The following is a 20,203-nucleotide window of genomic DNA, read 5'->3' on the forward strand; positions in this document are numbered from 1 at the left end:
CCACCAGTCAGTGACACACACTGGTCAAGGTTGCACAACCTTGTTTTCCACAGGCTGTTTCTGATGATTCATTGCCCTCACGGAGGTGAGTTTCAATTATCGTTAATATGAGCTTTTTTTTCTGGTACTGTACTAAGAACTTCCTCATTTTCATTTCTTCTCCTTCACCCCCCAGCTCTCCTAAATTGAGTGAATCTCCTTGTTAATCAAGAAACTTACCGTGAACATTAAAGAGAAAAATCTCCCTATGTATGCCCAGAGCAGAACTATAACAGTAGAAAATTCCCTACATAACTTTTGTCCTCGTTGGTCTCTGTGAAAGTGTTCTTCAGTCCTTTACCTCTCACTAACAATTAGCAGCTAAATCCTTTGCGATGTTGTGGGATTGTTTTGATAGGGACACTTGTCCAGAGCTACCAAACTAATTTCACATATACATGAGCTTATACATCTACTGGAATCAAAAGAAAGAACATGACATGAACTTGACTGCCTCACAGTTTCTGCAATTCCCCTTTCCCTAATTTTAATGTCATTTGAGGTCTTCTCACTTCATCTTAAGAAAGGAAGAGTTGTGAAAAAAGCACCAAGAAAAGCTCAAAGAGAAAAATTTTACTACTTTCATTGTCAATGTAGCCCCAGTTTCCTTTCCCTAGGTCTCCATCTCCACCTAAGTGTTAGCACACTACTGTAAATAAGAGAAAATGTGTGGAAAAAACTGGGTCTTTAGGAGGTCAGACAACACCAAGAGCTGCAATTGTGAAAGCTGGCATCAGACAGATCTCACTTTTATGTCTTCACCAATTCTGTCTGCAAATACATCAGACACTTTGTTTCATAAAAGGTAATAACAGCTGCTTCCAACTGGAGAGACAGGAGTTGATGCCTCAAGTGCTGCTGTCTCTGCTCAACATGCACAAAGCACCCTGTGCTGGTACATAGAAATATTTAAATAAAGCATCCCTTGCAGCAGAATTAGGCTTTCCTTCCTCACAGAAGCTGTGTTTTCATACCGTTTTCCAAATCTATGTGCTTACAGGCACGTCCTTCCCTATGGAGCAGCCACACCAGAGGGAAGGGTTTCGGAGGGAAGGGCTTGAACCTCCCTCCACTCCTCCATCTGCTTCCCTTCACCCCACTCATGGTTTCCGAGAAGTCCTGTCTGGCTGACACGATGGAGGGAGGCAGGGGAAGCTCTGCTTTGTGTTGCCTGCTGTGCTTGAGCAATTCTGGAGTTCTCAGAAGCACTTACAATTTATCAACACACACTTCGTATCTAAGGAGTTTCAGGTCTATTAAGAGGTTAGGAGCCAGCAGGATGTAGAACCTATGGGTCTGAGTTTGGGATTTCTAGGACTAAATCTCAGATGAACACTCAAGATTGAGTGTTTTTCTAGAGCCAAAACCAATGAAATCTCAAAAATCTCTCATGATATGTACTGTACTTTCAGACATCTAGTTATCTTCAAAGACCTAAGCTTACTCTTTCCTAGAAATCCTCAGAAATCTGATGCTGAAGGGATCTGAATTCCCTATCTCAGGTGAGGTGCCTCAGTAGGGGACATATGTCCAACAACTCTCCCAATGCAGCACAGAAGACTTTGCATACCTTCTCTTCCAAACCACTGTGGACATATTGCAAGTCACATATGCTGACCCCTCTGCAAAAACAAGGTCATTACAAGAAGCCACACCAAAATACAAGGCCATGAGGTTTATTTCAAGGGAAGTTGGATGGCAGTGTCCAGGACATCTAGAAAGAAGGAACAGAAACTTTTTTCTCTGAACTTTTCCTTTGGAGCCTCATGACTTGCGATTTTGCAAGCACTTAAGGAAAGATACGTGCACATCAAGAACCTGTGATTCACTAGCCTGCAGTCTGTAAATTTAACCCCCGAATCACAGGATCTACAACTACATAGTCAATCCTCTACCAACTTATAGTCAAATCGCCAAAGAGAAACTTCTATATTGAAAACACCAGAGAAACAACCACCAAGGTGTGCCTTTTCAACAAAGGGGGACATAAAATTCTTGATTCATCCTGTAAATTCTGATATACAACTCTGGTTGCTGCAACTTGCTACTTAAAAGCAGAGGCAAAAGTAAATCTTGTTGCTAAAAATGATGGTCCAAGTATTGCTTGTTTGTGGAAGACACTGCAGCCAGACAGCTACTCCATATTTAATACCTTTCATGCACTGTTCTAATACTTAAAGGACATTTTAATAGATGGCAGTCTATGTCCGTCAGTATAAAATAGAATAAACATCACCACTATCTTCAAAAGTTATTAGAAGCTCCCCTAGATGTACATTGTATGCATGGAATGAATACAAGAGGATCACAGAATACCAGAATGGGTTGGGTTGGAAGGGACCTTAAGGTCCATTCAATTCCAAATCCCCTGCCATGGGCAAGGACAACTTCCACTAGACCAGGTTGCTCCAAGACCCATCCAACCTGGGCTTGGACACTTCCAGGGATGAAGCAGCCACAGGTCCTCTGGGCAACCTGTGCCAGGGCCTCACCACTGTCACGGGGAAGAATTTCTTCCTAGGATCATTACTGGTGTACCTTTACCAGCACAATTTATCACAGGAGCCCTTAAGAGCGTCTGTCAGTCAGCACCTGCAGTGTTACTCATGTCATCCACCATCACTTTTCCCTCACACCATGGCTGTTCATTTTAAATAGGTGTGTTAGACAAAACATAAGTCACAGCACTTTACTGATGCAGGAACATGAGCTCCCAGGCTAGGAAAGAGAAAAAGCTTCCCTAGGCAGTAAAATACACGCTGGAGAAAGATGACATGCATGATGTAGACAAATTATCTTAAATATCTGGTGTAAAATTACTTCTTACACTGTGCTCCAGCAGACACAGAATGACTTAAAGTCTGGTCCCTTATTTAAATATCCTAAATCCCACTCTACAGTTACCAAAGCAGCTGGCATTATATATCATTTGCCCAGGAATTTAAAAAATTACCAATAATAAATCGCCTAGAATTCCAGTAATAACAATTGTTTTTTTCTCTTACATCTACCTCCCAAAATAGGCAAAGACAGAAGAGAAAACAGACAGAAAAGGGGAAACACCTCCCCATGCACACACACTTCTCCATAGGGTCAGAAGGCAAGGGCTTCAATTCATTAGAGAAGACAGCTTCCTTCACTTTACATCACCTTAAGGCTAAAATTCAGGATGTACCTTTTCACATCCCACCAGGGCAATCTTTAGTGCTCTTTCTCCTCAGAAAGATACAAACATTATTGATTTTTAGTTCTCTTCTTTATTCTGTGTCAGTACCATCCTATGCATTACTATATAATATCATAATTGCCCCGATGTGTTGAAATTGTGAGCTGCTGTGGAAAACGTGAGGAGACAACTAGGAAGTTTGGCAGTCAGATAAATCAGGATTGTTTGGGGAGGTGAGCTGCCAAGCCAGATTTTTGGAAACAGACAGGAGAAGGGGACTCCAACCAATTTATGGGTGTCTGGATCATGGCAGAGGCACCAAGTTAGTAACTGTCCATTTTACATTCAGGCAAGTTGTGGAATTTTTTTATTGTATTTTGTTATTTATGTGGCATAGAGCATAACAGTGAAAAACAGATTTCTAGAAAGGAAGGGAGAAAAAAAACCTCCTAGGATACTCTCTTCAGAATTAACCCAGAAGAGCTTTTTTCCTTTCCTCTTTAGTGATTCTACTGGAATAGCCACTATCAGTAAGGTATATTTGCACACAATTTTTTTTATAGAGAAAAAGAGTACTTTGAGTCAATTTGGCTACATCTGTAGTGATGTGTAAGTGTTTGTACTGCTGGTTAAATTCTTTGATTACTTCTCATTAGGGAGCAGGGAGTAGTGATTTGGTATTTCAAACACTTCAAGTTCAGGCCAAAATCAGATTTATGTCAGTCCAATGTAGGGTTTGTAATTTAATTTAAGGCCATGGCTACAACTCACAAAAGTGGAGGTGTGATCAGATTTCATATTGGACACTGAATTGTGGAAATGAAGCTCACAGTTTAAATTCAGCTCAGCTCGAAGAAAGAAAGGATGTTACAGTATTTACCGACTTCATCTTTTGGTGGAGAAATGGAGGCTATATGTATTTAGGACTTTGGGTTCTGGTAGCTACATATGCTTCTAAAATATTTTTAAATACATTTTACTACATTTCATCTGGTTCTAAACTGGATATGTCATAATAGAGGTCATCAGCTTCTGTCTGAGCCCTGCTGCACTGTGGAACTTTAAATACAACACTGAGTATTAGCTCAGTCATAAACCCTCCCATTTTACACAGGGATTCAGATAAGACCTTCATTTAACTTCAAGTTTTCACCAAGACTTTCAACTCCATCCTCTCAGAATAATATCTGAATTTTTTGCTAATACACACAAATAGCACATTTCTAGTCAAAGCGAGGAAAAAACATTGGCAAAAAGCATAAATTTTTATCTTATGGACTATAGAAGCAAGAGGACAGTGCAAGTTCCTAGTCCCAAAAGTGCTTTTTTTTATCTGCTTATCAGTAATCACCAGTAACATAGAGAGCTAAGAACTGTTCTGAACTGCAGCTCCTCCTCCCTCCAAGGAAAAAGGGATTCTTCTCTAAATGACACGAAAAAATCCTATTTTATCACATACATATATAGATCTATATGCATGTATTTAAAATAAATCATCGATTTTGATTTAGTAATGTGTCAGAAGTGTTAAAAAATTCTGCTAAAGATTTAAGTGTTAGGGAAAAAAAATTACCAGAAATATCACTAAGTTTATAAAATAAAATTTGAAAAGTGAAAATTTATTTCAACATTACCACAAAAACTTAAGTCTTCTATAGCAAGACAGTTATGTAGGCACTAAATGCCAGGTGATGAGATCAGAAGTCAGAGTCAGATGCTAGAGAGCCAACAGAGATCCTAAAAAGCCCCCATGAAGTGTAAGATAACAGCATTTTTTTCCCCAAGTCATTACAGGTTTGGCTGTTGGTCTTAGTGCAAATCTCATCTTAATGAATGGCAAGCCCCATCTCCAGCAAGAACACCGGAATTGTTTAGACTTTAGTGGCCTCCAAAATCAAGGAGGCAAACTCTGAATTCAGTTTCATGGAGTTATACTCTATGGTGGCTCTCACAGAGCCTCCCCATCAATTGATTAAGGTTGGAAAAGACCTGCAAAATTGAGTCCAACATCCCAGTGCCCAGTTGAATCTCTTGCTCTTGTTCTATGACACCTCACCTGCTGCAATATTCACTGTCCGCCTTGCCTGAAACAAATTAGTGTAAATCCAACAGCTTATGGGCTGCTACTCTCAGTTAACAAGTTATATTTAGCTCAGGCTCAACACTCCTGGTTTTGATATAGTCTCTACTCCAGATTCAAAGGTAATGGGTTCTTCTATTAAAATTTTATCAGACATCTATAAATGTAGTAGTTGCTATAGACTGCACTGCACAAAGGGAAGAAAGAGGTAGAGACTGATAAATCTTAAAGAGTTTATTATTAATACAGAGAGAATTTCCTTTGTTTGCTGTGAAGTGTTTTATTGGTGTGCTCACCATGGTTCAATTTAGATTAAAAAGTAGGAAGATTATTGTTTCCCAAACGACAAGCATCATAAATAAACACAAGCAGAGAAATTCTTGCATTTGTATCCCAGAGAGATATGCCAAACTACCTACAGATATCCAGGCTAAGGGGTAAATCAGAGTACCTGCAGGTCCATGGGCAGCCAGCCTGTATTTCACTGCCCTTGACAAACACAACTGCTGGGTTTGCCGAGTTTTGATCCACTGCAGTGCTAGCGCTGCACTGTGTCAGGTTACACTGGGTCACATCTCATCTGTGATGTGACATAACGTGACATAACTCAATGTGATGCGATGCACAGAATAGGCAGGTGCCCACAGGAAGCATATACTCCATGACTACGAGCGAGTTGTTCGGCACAGCAGGTACAGCACTCCGAGCTGCTCTGCACATCCATTGATGTAGATAATTAGTACACAAAACAATGCTCTGCAATATGCTCATTCCAACTCACTTGTTTCCTATAAAACATACCCCTAAAAAATACTTTATGGGGGTTGTTGGCTGAGATTATTCCACGTTTGAGTGTTGTGGTATTATAAAGAGTGAAATCACCTACATTGATAAATTACATCTTAGTTTGGGATGCAGTGTTCAAATATTGGTATAGGAACCTCAGCTAAGCAGATTTTGTATTTTATTTTCATGAATAAACCTTCCTATAATGTTTTCACAAGCTGAACACCACATTTGTAATAAAAATAGTACTCTTTTCAACCCTGAGAAAGCTCCCAGCCCACCAAGTTAAGTGGTAATAGTTACCTCTCTATGATAAACAGGAACCAGCTTCATTACAATACATTACCAAGCAACAACAACAACAAAAAGGACTCAAAAAGCTGCCATGAAACAGCAAACTTACTTTGCATGCTTTTGCAAGCTGACATATTATGACTTATCATAGGAACATCAACATTACTGTTTCGGATTTTTAATTGGCAAAAAATTCTGCAGCACATTTCAACAGTGGTGCTGTTTGATTTAGTTTGTAATTACCATAAAGAGCCTCGTGGATTAACATAACTCATGGTTCTTTGATGAAGGTCTGCTAATCTCCTTCTTCATAATCTATGCATCGAGAAGCATCCTGTCTTCCTGACCCTGGCAATATTAAGTCAAAAAATACCAGAAAACCCTGTAGGTTGCTCAGTTTAGAGGCAAATATTAATAAGTTTATTTTTAATCAATCCATTAAACTTTTTTGAGAATGCGAACAAAAAGAACAGTGCAGAAAGTAAGACCATATTAGACATTTTAGGTATCATCTGAACAGCAATTTTAAAAAGGCAAAAAATCTCTCCACAGTGCCACAACTACCACAAAGCTATTTGCTTATGTAACTCTCCAAGTAAAATACACAGAAGACACTGAGAGTGCTCACTAACCCCCTAGATCTTGTATCCCCCCTGTGAACAAAGGACTAAGGCTAAATGCAGTGGTCTGTAAAGGCACCAGAAGGTCCCCCTCTCCTCCACCCATTCACCAGATCCCTGCTGCCTCTGTAGATATGGTGTGGTTTGGTATTTAATTGCAGGAAAACATTTCCGAGTGTGGACTAAGTGATGCGCAACAGAGGTATGAACCTGAGCAGCTCACAGATGTGATCAAACACCTTGACTCTGTCCCTGCCCATGGCAGGGTGTCAGAACTAAACGATTTTTAAGGTCCCTTCCAGCCTCAGCCTTTATTCGATTGTCAGCAAGCTACAGGTGCGTGTAAGGAAAGGCAGGAGAAGCAGCTGTGTGACTGCAAGGGGAAAGGGCGATAACAGCCCCGGTCAGGAGGCATTCAGCCCAAGGTGCCCTTGTTTTATATTTAGGTATTCCTTGCCTATAGTTTTAAAAGCATGTGTGCAAAATGAGCAGCTTTATTTTGCCCTTACAGGAGAGATGTTCCCAGCCAACCGAAGGGGGATGATGTACTGTAGACTGACAAGGGCTGCTAGGCTCGATCACCGCAAGTGTTTCAAACTGTGGGAGAGCTAAACACAGAGTGAGAACGTTTTATTTTTAAAAAGCCTGGCAAGCCATGCTCCTCATATAGCTCACTTCCACCCAGAAACTTTCCCTAAAATATTTTTGTTTGATATTTTGATCCAAGTCTTTATCAGATCCAAATTCCAGGCTCCTGACATCTGCTCCCGTCTTTTCTGGAAAAGTTGGAGCCCTCAAAGCAGGTAACTGCTGCCTCTGCACCCTGACTGCAAACAAGCTCAGGGTACTGACAGTGGTCTGTTCTCAACTGTCAGCATTTACCAGCTACTACCCACTTCCCAGCTACAGCCCTGCCATATGCTCAGAGCAGAGTAGCCCTTGATGATGTGTTGCAATGAGGATGATCCTGTTTAAAGGTTTGTACATAATACAAAAATAGATATTGACATTATTGGCAGTGGCAGCAACACACAATCATTTGTCTGAAACCTCCTCTTACTAATAGACACCCATTTCAGTCACTTTTTGTCTAGCCAATTTTAACTGTTTGAGCTGGCAATGCTCTGCCAGGTATCTGTTTAAGAAACAGATGCTTTGGAGACACTTCAGCTCAAAAAAGTTGAGGCATTTCTTTGATGAGGGCTGGGGAGAGGAAATGCATTGCCTTACCCAGAATAAAAGCAAGGCTTCCTCTTGCCAAAGATCCTACCACTATTCCAAGTAGGAACTTGAGATTCAGTGGAAGCAGAGGTAGAGCTCTTGTCCAGTGTCACCCACTTTATCCTTATTGTTCTTATTTATATATCAGGCTATTCTTATTTACATCTCAAGTTTCTGAGACTTTTTTTTTTAATCTTTAGAAGTTGAAATTTATTTTCTCACAAGCCAAACCCATCCTTTTCTAAGCCATCTACACAGCATGGGAGAGGTTTGTCCTGACCTTAGGGCTACAGGAGTAAACGATTTTACCACCTGAAAATGCTGATCCTGGTTTCAGGGCTGGGTACCCAGAGCAAACCCAAATTCAAACTGTCAGTGCATTTCAGCCAGAAATTAGACTAAAGGAGAGGTGGGGGAAATCTGGGTAGAGGGAAACTAAGACTGCTAATATAGAACAGAGGTAGGAGAAGAAAACCTGGTCAATACCAGGTGAAATACTGGGTATGGGAAAGGATGGAGTAGACTCTGGGTAGAGCTTTCCCAGAGACAGGAGACTGCCCAATATAAATGCAACAGCAACCAAGCTACAGGTAAAAACCATCCTGCAAGGAAAGCATGATGTGTTTTGGTTTTAAACTCCCATAGAAAACAGCCTGTCCACAGAAAAGCCCACATGAAAAAGCTCAGGGTGTCGATGTTTGGCTTCTCAAACCACAGACTTTTTGTTTCTCTGTCCTTTTCATAGAAACATCTGTCTTGCTGTAACCCCTGCCTCCCTCACATCACACTTCCAAACATTTACCCCATCAAGTACAGCAAAGTACGTGATCAAACCATATCATAATGTATACACAGGAGAAGGCCACTACATATGTAAACAATTAAGGTCACATAGGCATTTTTTGAATCTCAAGCTTTGCAAGATTTTGTGCTGTACAAACACACAAGACACACATACAGAAGTCTCCTCCTGGGATGGGATGTATTTGGGAGCAGCATCCTACACTGAGGCGAAGTCTCAATGGATTCTGTGGGAGCTGCAGGGTGCTCAGCACTTTTGAAAAGCAGAACATTTATATTTAGACTCTTAAATGAACTTTGCAGCCTAAATTTAGGCTCCTATTTCTGACACCAAATAAAAAAGGAAAAAAAAAAAAGAAAAGGAAAAGAAAAAAATCCATATGAGCCTCCAAATTTAGAGCTGGGTACCTCAACATAGTCATGTTGGAGTGAAATGTAAGCCTTGCACTTCGGCCCACATTCCTATCAAGTCGATTTCCAAAAGGGGAAGTGATCAAGCGCACAAGATTTTAAAAGGAAAATAATAATCTGGATTTGCTCATATGAATTCCTTGCATCCTGCTTTATTGTTAGCTGCAAATCAATTGATTTGGATCTCACTTGCAGCCCTCTTACACAACTGCAACTCCATCAGCTGGAACAAAAGCGAGGTTCTGCAAAAATTCCAACTTGACATCAGCTGCTAAATCATATTTTGAAAGGGAACAGTGGCACATAAAAGTTTTAGTCCCAGCAAAGTCAGCGGGGCTAAGGCTCCTAAATCCACACTGAAGTATTACACACCTTTCAATTTTGACTCGTATAAAATATCACTGTGCAAATATTTTCCATTTGGAGGAATCACCTGCTCCTAAGAGCTTCTCAGGGAATTTTTCTTCACATGTAATACAATCTAAACATATGTGTTGCATTAAGTTGGGTTATATCAGGTCATGCCACCTGACACAGTATATCCCAATTTAATCTGATGTGGTGTAAATCACTCATTACAACAAACCTCAGGGAAAAAAAAAAAGGGGGGGGCAAAAAAAAGCTAACTTTTTTCCCACCTCACAGGCAGCTGTAGCAGATAGTATTTATATTTTCATAAAGGGCCAGGTGAGCATCTGTGTTTTTGTGTTATTTCAAGATATTTCAGTATATCTCCATTACTGTGGTGGCCACAGTTACAGTCCCAGCTTGCTGATCATTAGTGGTGAAAGGAAGGAAAGTTTTATTACTTAGTTCTTGAAAATATTTTATATATTTTTAGCTAATATACACTACAACAAAAGGCAAAATATCAGAAATATTATAGCAGAGCCATAAAATTCAATGCAGTTCCAAATCTCACTGAAAACCAACTTGGGGAGTCAGAGGAACAGGTGGGAGAGCAGGCAAAGGGGATCAGCTGTCCCAGGAGGTGAACTCAAGGCACAGTGCAAATCCATTCCCATAGAGGCCAGATTTCTAGTTCTCCTGTCCCAGCTTAATAATTCTGTAGCCTTTCATCAGCTCTAAGTGAGGATGATCAACCTCTTTTACCAGACCCTCTGCTGCTCCTTAGATAAAATTGGGCAGGCATGAGGAGGGACATCCTGCACTGCGGTTCTCTCCTGCAGGAGACTCACTCCTATCATTTGGAAGCACATACAAGTTTTAGGTATCCCATTCACTCTGCACAATGTTTCATCTGCCAGCAGTCCTTGGAGTTGGCAAAATTATTCTTGGGGTTTTAAAGAAGGCATTGAAAATCAGTAGTTCTTCCATAAATATTAAACTATCACACTCATTATGACAAAGGCATCTGCTGAAGGCGATTATTTGTCTGAACAGCCCACACAGCGTAGGTAGAACATGGGTTATGTTAAGAGCCTGTTGTAGGATGCAGTCTTGTATCATTTTATAAGGTATGAATTTTACATCCAAAGGGTAAAGCTTAGTATCATGAATTATAACCATAGTAAGCTATTGCTGATTTTTTTTTTTTTGCAATTCTGTAATTTTAAAGTTGTCTACCTATCTACTAAGATTGCACTGAGTTGGATTTAATTGCCAACAGATTTGTAGTTATAGCAAAAGAAGCATCTTGTGAGTAGCTACAAAAGGATGCCTACAAGAGCAGGAAAATAACATCCCTTTACACTGAAACAAACAATTACTGGTAATGTAAAAAATATGAAGTCTCACAGGCAAGAATGAACCTTGCTTACAATTGACATTATTTCAGCTGAGCTGGCTCTAAAATCAAAATCATGCTAATGAAGGGACTATAAACACACCTTGAACCCTAATTCAATAATGAGATCAACAATTACACTTAAAGCTTACTTAGCACTGCAGCAGTGTGAGCAAAATTCTTTTGATCACCTATATTGTGCCATTCATTATTTTCTTTGATGGTTAATAACACTAAAAAGCACTTGATAAAAAGAATAAAATGAAGTACAATATTTATACCTTATTACAAAGTGCATTAGCAAATCAGAGTGCTCAGAGCACCTACATTAAAAAGAAAACATCATCAATATTTCATGTTTGTCTTCTTTAACATCTAGCTGTGGTTTTAAAATCAACAAAACTTTCAACCTTTAATCCACTGCAGTCTCCAGAAATGCTATCTTTTGTCCTTCAGACCCACATGCTGGCCATTTTGTTACACATCTTTGTTTCCATCTTTGTGTGGCCTTTAGAAAATAGAAATCAGCACTTGCAAATTTGTAATTTTAAGAGGTGAGTGCCAGGAGACATTTTAGTAAGCAAGAAGAAAGCAGTTATTTGACTTGGTGATTTCAACACTGTTCTACATCGGGGAGGGGGGAAAATGGCATGAAGACATTGTGCTAGGCAACAGATCATGTAAACATTTCCTATGACAGTCTTTCATCATCTATAGGAACATTTACACTGCCAGATCTTGTCTTCTTTAAAAATGTCAGCTCAGTAAGTTTGATGCACATGTGCTCCTTCTGTAAGTGTCTGCTCAGGCAGACAGTTTACTAATTTGTGGCTCAGTAAGCCTTTCACTGCACCAAGCACCTTGAGGTTAGCACATCTCTAATCATTATTTGATAACAGAAATCTGTAAGCATCACATCCCTGGTAACAAGAACATTGTATCTTAGCAACCAGCCTTGATATTCAAACAATTTCATTAAAGCGTAGCACCTCTTAGCAGGTGGGTGAGTGCGGGTGTTGATAAACATTTATAACATGATCAACCATTGTGTTTGCCAACACTATAATCATCATGACAAATTTATGAATTTGTTTACAAGCTCTTAGGTACCAACCTAAGTAGGTAAACTACCTTATACTATGCTTCTGTGTCTATAGATAGAGGCACATTCTGGGATTTGATGCTTCTTTAAATTGAACATATTGGGTAAAAGGTTAGCAGATGAACATCACATGTCACCGTAAAAATCACCATTTAAATTAAACCACAAAGGATGTGTTAGAGCAAGGGCAAGGATTATATTTCACCCCCAAGAGAGCAAGGAAATTTAAAGTTGAAACTGCCTGTAATTTATTCTCAGGTCCCCAGCAGGGCATATATGTGGACACGGTGCCCCAGCCCCACATGGAGAAACCTCACACCATGGAGGGTCATGGAGCAGGGGGCCACCAACACCACACATAGGGAGCAGTGGCTTACTGGCCTCAGCCAGGGCTTGGAAATCCTGCCAGAGGGAGATATCAGGATAACCCCTCTGCCTCCCAAGGGAACGGGCCAAGGCTCAAAATTATTTCAGTTCATAAAATACCCCACAGCATACCTGTACCCAGGGGGATGGCAGACTTTAAAGAAATCAAATCCACCATCTTCTTTTGGAAATGCAGCTCAGACATTCTCAATCATACTCAGCAAAAAAGGGCTCATATAAACATAACTTCTGAAATGGAAGCAATGCAGGCCAGATTGGCTAAATTTTGCTTATGAAGACAGGAAAGCTTTTTCAGTTCTGGGTTACGGAGCCCTCTCCCTTGCTGTCCCAGGAAAGCTCATCATATAATCCTCTTCACAAACTGCTTAGCTAAAACTTAAGTTTGCTAACCCCATACCTTCCATGGGAAGTTTTTTTTCAGAACTTCACTCCTTCAGTAATTTAAGGACTCCTAATCTGGGTCTGATTTTATTTATGGCTGTTGAATATTCGTTTGTTCTCATGCCAATATTGTCATTTCACTGAGACCACTCAACTCTTCTTGGTGTTTACATCCCCTTTTTTTTTAAACCACAGAGCAATCATGACCCCTCTTAGTCTTCATTGTTGCTAGGCTAAACAAATTGTGCTCTTTTATGGCTGTATTACATCAACACAACCCTGTGGAGGGCAATAGGTTTACTCTTTTGTAATCAAAACCAGCATTTGATCTCATGAACTTAAAGGGAAACGTCCTTCTATGAGTGTTACTTTCTAAAGTGATTTCCAGTGTGGAGCTGCTGCCCAAAGGGACAAGGAAGTGAGAAAAGGAACAGCCAGAGAAAGTCAGCTGGCCAGCCCAGGGTCAGAAACACTGACCACTCTTGTTTGTAATTCAATGTGCCAACCAAAGTCACTCAAATTCTTTTGAGGGCCAGATTTTATGTAAGTGTTTTGGTTGCCAACCTAAATTATGAAACCACTTATCTACCCAAATCCATCTGCAAATGTGACTGTCTCTTCATCCCTTATTTTTTTCTATAAGCTGAAGCCACTCTTATCATCTCACGGAGTTCTCAGAGAACAAGACCCTCAGGCAATAAGATACCCTGAGCAAATGCTGTGCAGTCTTGGGTCTAAACACAGTCTTGGATTCAAATTTCATATATTCTTACACCTATACTGTGCACAACAAGCCAGCCTATGGTTGGAAAACCATATCTAGAAACTTCCAGACATTCCTTTTCTGCAAGCCTAAACAGCCTTATAGGAATATTCATCCATCAGCCACAGATACCCTTCTGCATTGCCAGCTGTGGGGGAACGTAGGCCAAGAGGAAAGCAAAGGCAACAGGAGTGGCAAAAATGTTTAAGGTCAATGAGCAGATAAACAGAATACATATCATACTCAAGCTTTGTCTCTGATTAATGGATATTTTACCAAAAAAAACAAGTTGGAAGCAAAATTTTGGAACCGTCAAGAACTCCTTGATACTTCAATCTAGCATTCAAAATAATGACCTCTCACCCTTTTCAGTGGCTGCTTTGAAAGGATTTTTCAAGCAAACCCAAAAATAGCCTTGCTCGAGCTGCAATATGTGTTTAAAATTTACCAAAAGGTGGGAGACTGAATGCAAGCAGGAGAAAAACAGGAATATGAAGTTTGTACCTTGTACCTATGGCATCCAAGGTAACACTATCGCATCACTGATTTCACACTGGGCACATTACATCAGGCTATTAATCTACCTGAAATACCTGGGACCAAGTGGAGCATTATGGAATAGGTAACTGAAACTCCCTTTTTGAAACTAAAGTCATCCACTGCAAAGAAAGAGCAACATACTTTGTCATTTCAGCTTGTTGGCTTTGTGGTTAGCTTTCCTCCCAGTGCTGAGATCTGATATTATCCTACACAGTACAGGTGGGAAAGGAAACACAGCTGATACATTAGAGTAATGGGGTTTTTTTCCCCTTTTTTTTCCTTTAAATTCACTCTCTAGGTTTGTAAATCTGCATAAGTTTTAATTAGGTGTCTTGTGACATTAAAAAATCCAAAACAAGAACTAAGGATTGCAGTGAACTATAGTAGATACTAGACATACACTTTACTAAACAAGTGTCAGGTACACATACCCATAGATCACATATAAATAAAATATATCTTTAGCAACAAATTTGGATTACTTGCACACAAAGGGGAAAACCTATTTAAAATGGGAGGCCGAGGTAATCCATAGTTCTCCTCTACAAACAGAGTGCAAATTTAATTTTCAAAAATATATATTTTTGTTCTGACACAAAATAAAAAAAAAATTGGCCAGCTGTGGCTCCTCATGCCTCAATTTCACCTTCTGTAAAATGAGAGAATTTCTTAAATCCTATCTCCTTTTCTGCAAGCCAACATTTCCAAAGCACTCCAAACCTGAAGTTATTTTTGGAATAGTATCTTCTGAACACGTTGAAGAAATACCTTAAAGAACAACACAACTTGCACGCAGAAGTCAAATTCATATTCCTTAGCAGAAATCGTTATACTTTATGTTTTCATAGCACAACAGAGTCTGACCTACAGAATGATGACAGCAATAGACTAGAAAGACATTTTCTCCTCTTTCAGCTCATTTCTTTTGCAGGACACATATAAAACAGTCAAAGACAAGAAATGAGTATTTGTAATGTTATGAAAAATTTAAAATTTCTAAATACTTGAAAAGGGACAGGTTTTGAAAAGAGAAAGAAGATTTTAGGGTAGCCTTCAAGCAACGTTGCCCTGCGCCCTTACTCCATCCACATACTCTTGAAGGATAAAGATAGACTTTGGGTTCTCACTTTTCCAGCCTCAAATTGCAACTGCTTCCCAGAAATTCTTAGCAAAGGTATATGTGCAGCCAAAATCTGGTGGAAAACCTCTCTTTCTGCATCTCCTGTTTCCAAATACTCTACTACCTCAACTCTGTCCCACATCTCTGCCACAGAGAGGAAGCCGCCTGACAGCACTTACTTGGCCACACAATAGAGCAGGCAAGCACTCATTGTCCAAGCCAGCAAGGAACAGACACTGGATTGATAATAAAACATGGTACTATAGAAAGAATAATCACTTAACACCACCACGAGCTGGTTAAATATTATCCCTGTTCCACAGTTAGGGAAAACTGATGGACATTGTGTCGAGGCTACGTGGAGCCACTCATCACAAGTGGAGTTTGATCTCCTTGGCTTCAGATCCCCATTTTTACATCCAGAATCAGTCAGAAAAGGAAATGCTGAGTGTTTTCAAATATGAGGGGTTCTGAGGTTGTGAGGGGCAGTTTCTAATGCTTTTCTGGCCTTCCCCAAACCAGCTATAAGACTGCTCAATAGTTTTGACTCACAAAAGGAGAAGGGGCACATACTGAGGCCACCTGTGGCTCCACATTCCCCTCTTTCATTCCTCACCCCTCTCCTCCCCTCCTTCCTGGGTGGAACTGAGGGTTGCCTGCTTACAAAGGGACACACATTGGGTATCTGGGAGGTCCCATAAATTTGAAATTTCCCCAATTCAACTCCATTAAACTGTTTTTACCCATATTGGGCCAGGAGTAACAGAATGGGGAGAGTATGCTGAGAAACAGGGTCTTCCTGCACCAGCTGGGGGTAACATTTACTTGCAACAAGTACAAGATGCCACAGATGATGCCTGAAGATAAATATACACCCTTTCATATTTAACCAGCATATTTTGCCTTTTTAACACAATACTCAAATCTGTTTAATTTCTAGACTGCCACTTCAGAGCTTCCTGACATTTTCAGCAAAGAAGGACAAGACAACCAAGGCTGAGGATGCCCACGCAGAGTACTGCAGGTGACATCACTTTGGGCCTTTGACAGAAATGCCACCACAAGGGATAGTCAAAAAGCTGATTCCAACACCACTCCACTACACAGCAATTTCCAAGACTCCAACATTTGTCATACAAACACTAAATAAAGTCCTTCAAAATTTTTTTTAAACTTTAGGCTGTTAAAGAGCCCCTTGCAGTCACAAACCCACAGGCTTAAGTAATGAAAGCCTTTGTGCTGATATGTCTGAAATACATCCTTTTGCTTGATTCTTAGCAGAACTTTTTGTGATAAACACACACACAAAACCAGCACAAAACCAAAACCCACCATAAACCAGGTAAAGCTGAGCTTCATACTGGCCTGAGACAACTTATGGGCCACCTACCTACTATTATCACACTAATTAAGAGCGTTCTAACAGCAGGGGAAGGTGGAAAATACTTTGGATATTCTGCTGAATCTCCTGGAGCTGTATGAATTTTCAAGCTTTAGTTCTTCAGAAGCTCATCAATAGATTAAGATCTTGCCGTGGTCAGTTGAATTATATATGTTTTTCATTAGAAGCCTAAAGATAAATATGAATTCATAAATGTGTGTCTACACACACACACATCTGCAGGATTTAATCGTTCAGATCACAGTGGAAAGTAGTTTTAACACAGCAGTGAATTTTGCCTTTCTAGTGTGTTAGAGAAAAGAAAGAAGTAGAACTGTGTAGGAACATAAATCAGAATGACCTTTACCACTTCTTTAACTCCTAAGGAAAAACTATTGAATTTTAGGGAAAGAATAGTCTCCATTAAAGAAAGAGACAAGCAGCCCATTAGGTCAATTTTAATTTTAAGACCAGAATATCCCTTTGATTATGAATTGTATTAAAATGATTAAAATATTCTAATTAAAAAACCACTAATTTCAGACCTGCTGTCAAGTAAATATATATGGTTCACAATGTCTCAATGAAACTTAACATTTGTAATAAAGTCCATAGTTTATTAAAATGATAATCTAACCACATTTAAATTGATTTTAAAACTCTAAAATATACACTTTCACCATCTTACTGTCTGATATAAAAGAGTGCCAGTAAAGCCAGCATTTCTAGCTTTTTATTTCTCTCCTGATTGTGTGACCATCTCTACAACATAAAAACATCTTAAAGACCTCAAAAGAACTCCTCCAGACACTGGGAGAGATGAGTGACAAAAGCTACAGGCAGAAATCCTAACATTTTCCTGAAGAATCTTTGTTATTATTTATAAACACTTTTTTCTGTTGCTGTAACACAACTAGGAGACATATGCAGATAGATAAAACACCAAATGTTTATTTTTTTAATTTGTTTTTTTTATGTTTTAAAGTGATCTTTGCATTATACAGGCTTTTTCCTTCAGATCACTATTAGAGTCTTATGAGAGCCAAGCTGCAATCCCCATTTGACTCATCACATTATATGCTCATATTAAGTTTTGCATTAAATCCCAGTGCCATCTATAACTTACTACTAATATCTTTACACCACTGAGGCTTTGATATTTGATGGAAAGCCCCTGAAACCTCACCATGGGTCTCATCAAATCAGGCAAGCCTCACTTTCCTATGTATTTACCAACTGAAGCATATATTCAAGTCAACCTCGTTTGAGGAGTCCATGGTTGGTTAATCAGCTATGCAGTTTTCTCAACCTATTGTTTTTAGCAATACAGCCAAAATTCTACGAAATGGCATCTCTTGATGCTATACTTAAATATCAATGCTTTACCTGAAGAGAATCAAAATGGTATCTCTTGCTCCCATTAATTCCTTAGTTCTTGCTTACTGCAATGCATCTAAAGAAATGAAACTTATTGAATCAAGTTTAATGACATAATAAATTCTTCCCTTCGGACAATGTTGAGGCTTAATTCACTAGAGCACTTTAAGCCTTTGCCTTTAGCATCTGATGGGTCATTAGTCTGTAATCCAGCAGCCAGCCTGTTTGGAATCTAAAGTAAATCAGGAACCGTATCAGTAGTTTCTGAAATATGACTGGCAGGTCAAGTGGCCTCAAAAAGACTGCCTGGGGCAGTTAAGACTAGGATAGGGCATGACTAGAACAGAACCAGTGATGAATCTGGAAGCATGTACTCAATAAAGACTTCATTCATTCTAACTCACTAAACAGCAGTTCTTCAAATGACTTGACTTATATTTTTGATGTTTTTAACCAGTAGGTCATGCAATAAAATTGTCCTGTATGTGCCAATAGGCTTAACACACAGATCATTGACTTGCGTGCTTGGGCATATTTTATTTATATTTTTCCCTCAAGTTTTTCCATAGCAGCCTGAAATAGGCAATAGAATCACTGCCGTGTGGGAAAACATGTAATCTAATGGACTTAGATCATAGAATTTTGAAAAGCAGAAAGTTTGATGAAACACCCTTTTGTTCAAAAAGAAAGAAACTGAAATGCCAGTTCCTACACCTGGAAAGTCACATTCCTGAGATGCTACTAATAATCTGTGCTCCCAGCTGAATATTTCTCACATTACATATTAAAAACAGTCCTTACACCATCATTTTAGGGCTTTCCAATAAAAGCCAGAAAACCAACTCTGCTTTAGAATTTCAGCTGGAGTATTTCAGGCTTATTGGAGATGAAAACGTGCTGTGCTCATCTCCATCACCCTCCACTACAGCATTCACTGAACGCTCATAAGACTTGATTCAAAGTCCACTTCAGTCAATTGACCCCAGTGGTCTTTAGATCAGGCCCTTCATCTGTACATTGCACTCAGATAATCAGTAACAGCTTAGTTAGAGGATACACATTATTTTTTTTCCACCCACCATTCCCCAGATTCAACGAAACATTTCCAAACCTCTCAAAAACAGACTAGCACTTTCAGAGAATACAGTGTGTCACACGCTGTAGTCATGATTTAAGTTATATTTGCAATTAAAAAAAAAGAAATCAAGGCAACACAGTGGGGGAAAATAAATAAACACATGATCTTGATGCTTTGACTCCTAGAAAATATGGCTTTTTTGCTGCTTTCCTCAATTATGCTTCAACTCTGATGACAGAATGGTTTCTCAGTGGAGACAAGGAAACGTTGGCACCAAGCAGGGGGTGGAAAGGAAGACTAATTCTTGCATACTTCTCAACTACCTTTCTTTCCTCCCAGTAATGGCTGTAGTGTAAAGATACTTAGAAATAGTTAACAGAACGGCACAAACCGACTCTGTGCTAACTGAGCTATCAAGTGTTTCACAAGTCTACAACTTCCACCTGACACAGGTATCAGTGCACAGGTGCTCCAGGGAGCAGCAGTGATCAAAAATGGCTGTAAAATAACTCTAAATGTCACAGTATTTGGGGAAATTAAGTGCTTGGCCAGTTCCTTAAATCAAAGCCTTGCACTGTAGGTCTGTGGTGAGAGGATGGTTCCCAGCAAACCAAGTTGTAAATTATCATAAAGAAAGCTGCCTCTGCCCTCAGTGCACAGCAGCAAAAGAAAGCAAGGCTTGGAAACAGTGCATGAGGCTGAGTTATGAAATGCAGGCAAGTGAGTTACCCTCCTTTCCTTAGAATACCAAAATAGCAGGATTCAAAGGCAGAGAGGATAACCTCAACATCCCCACTCCCACTGCAGAGCACGCGTGGGACAGGAGCCCACAATCAGTGTATTTAATGGTCACCTTCCACAGAGCAGCTGTGTGGAATTCAGCAGGGCAAATCCCCAAATATCCCCAAT

Source organism: Pithys albifrons, chromosome 8 (assembly GCF_047495875.1).
Source record: "Pithys albifrons albifrons isolate INPA30051 chromosome 8, PitAlb_v1, whole genome shotgun sequence".
NCBI classification, from domain to species: Eukaryota; Metazoa; Chordata; class Aves; order Passeriformes; family Thamnophilidae; genus Pithys; species Pithys albifrons.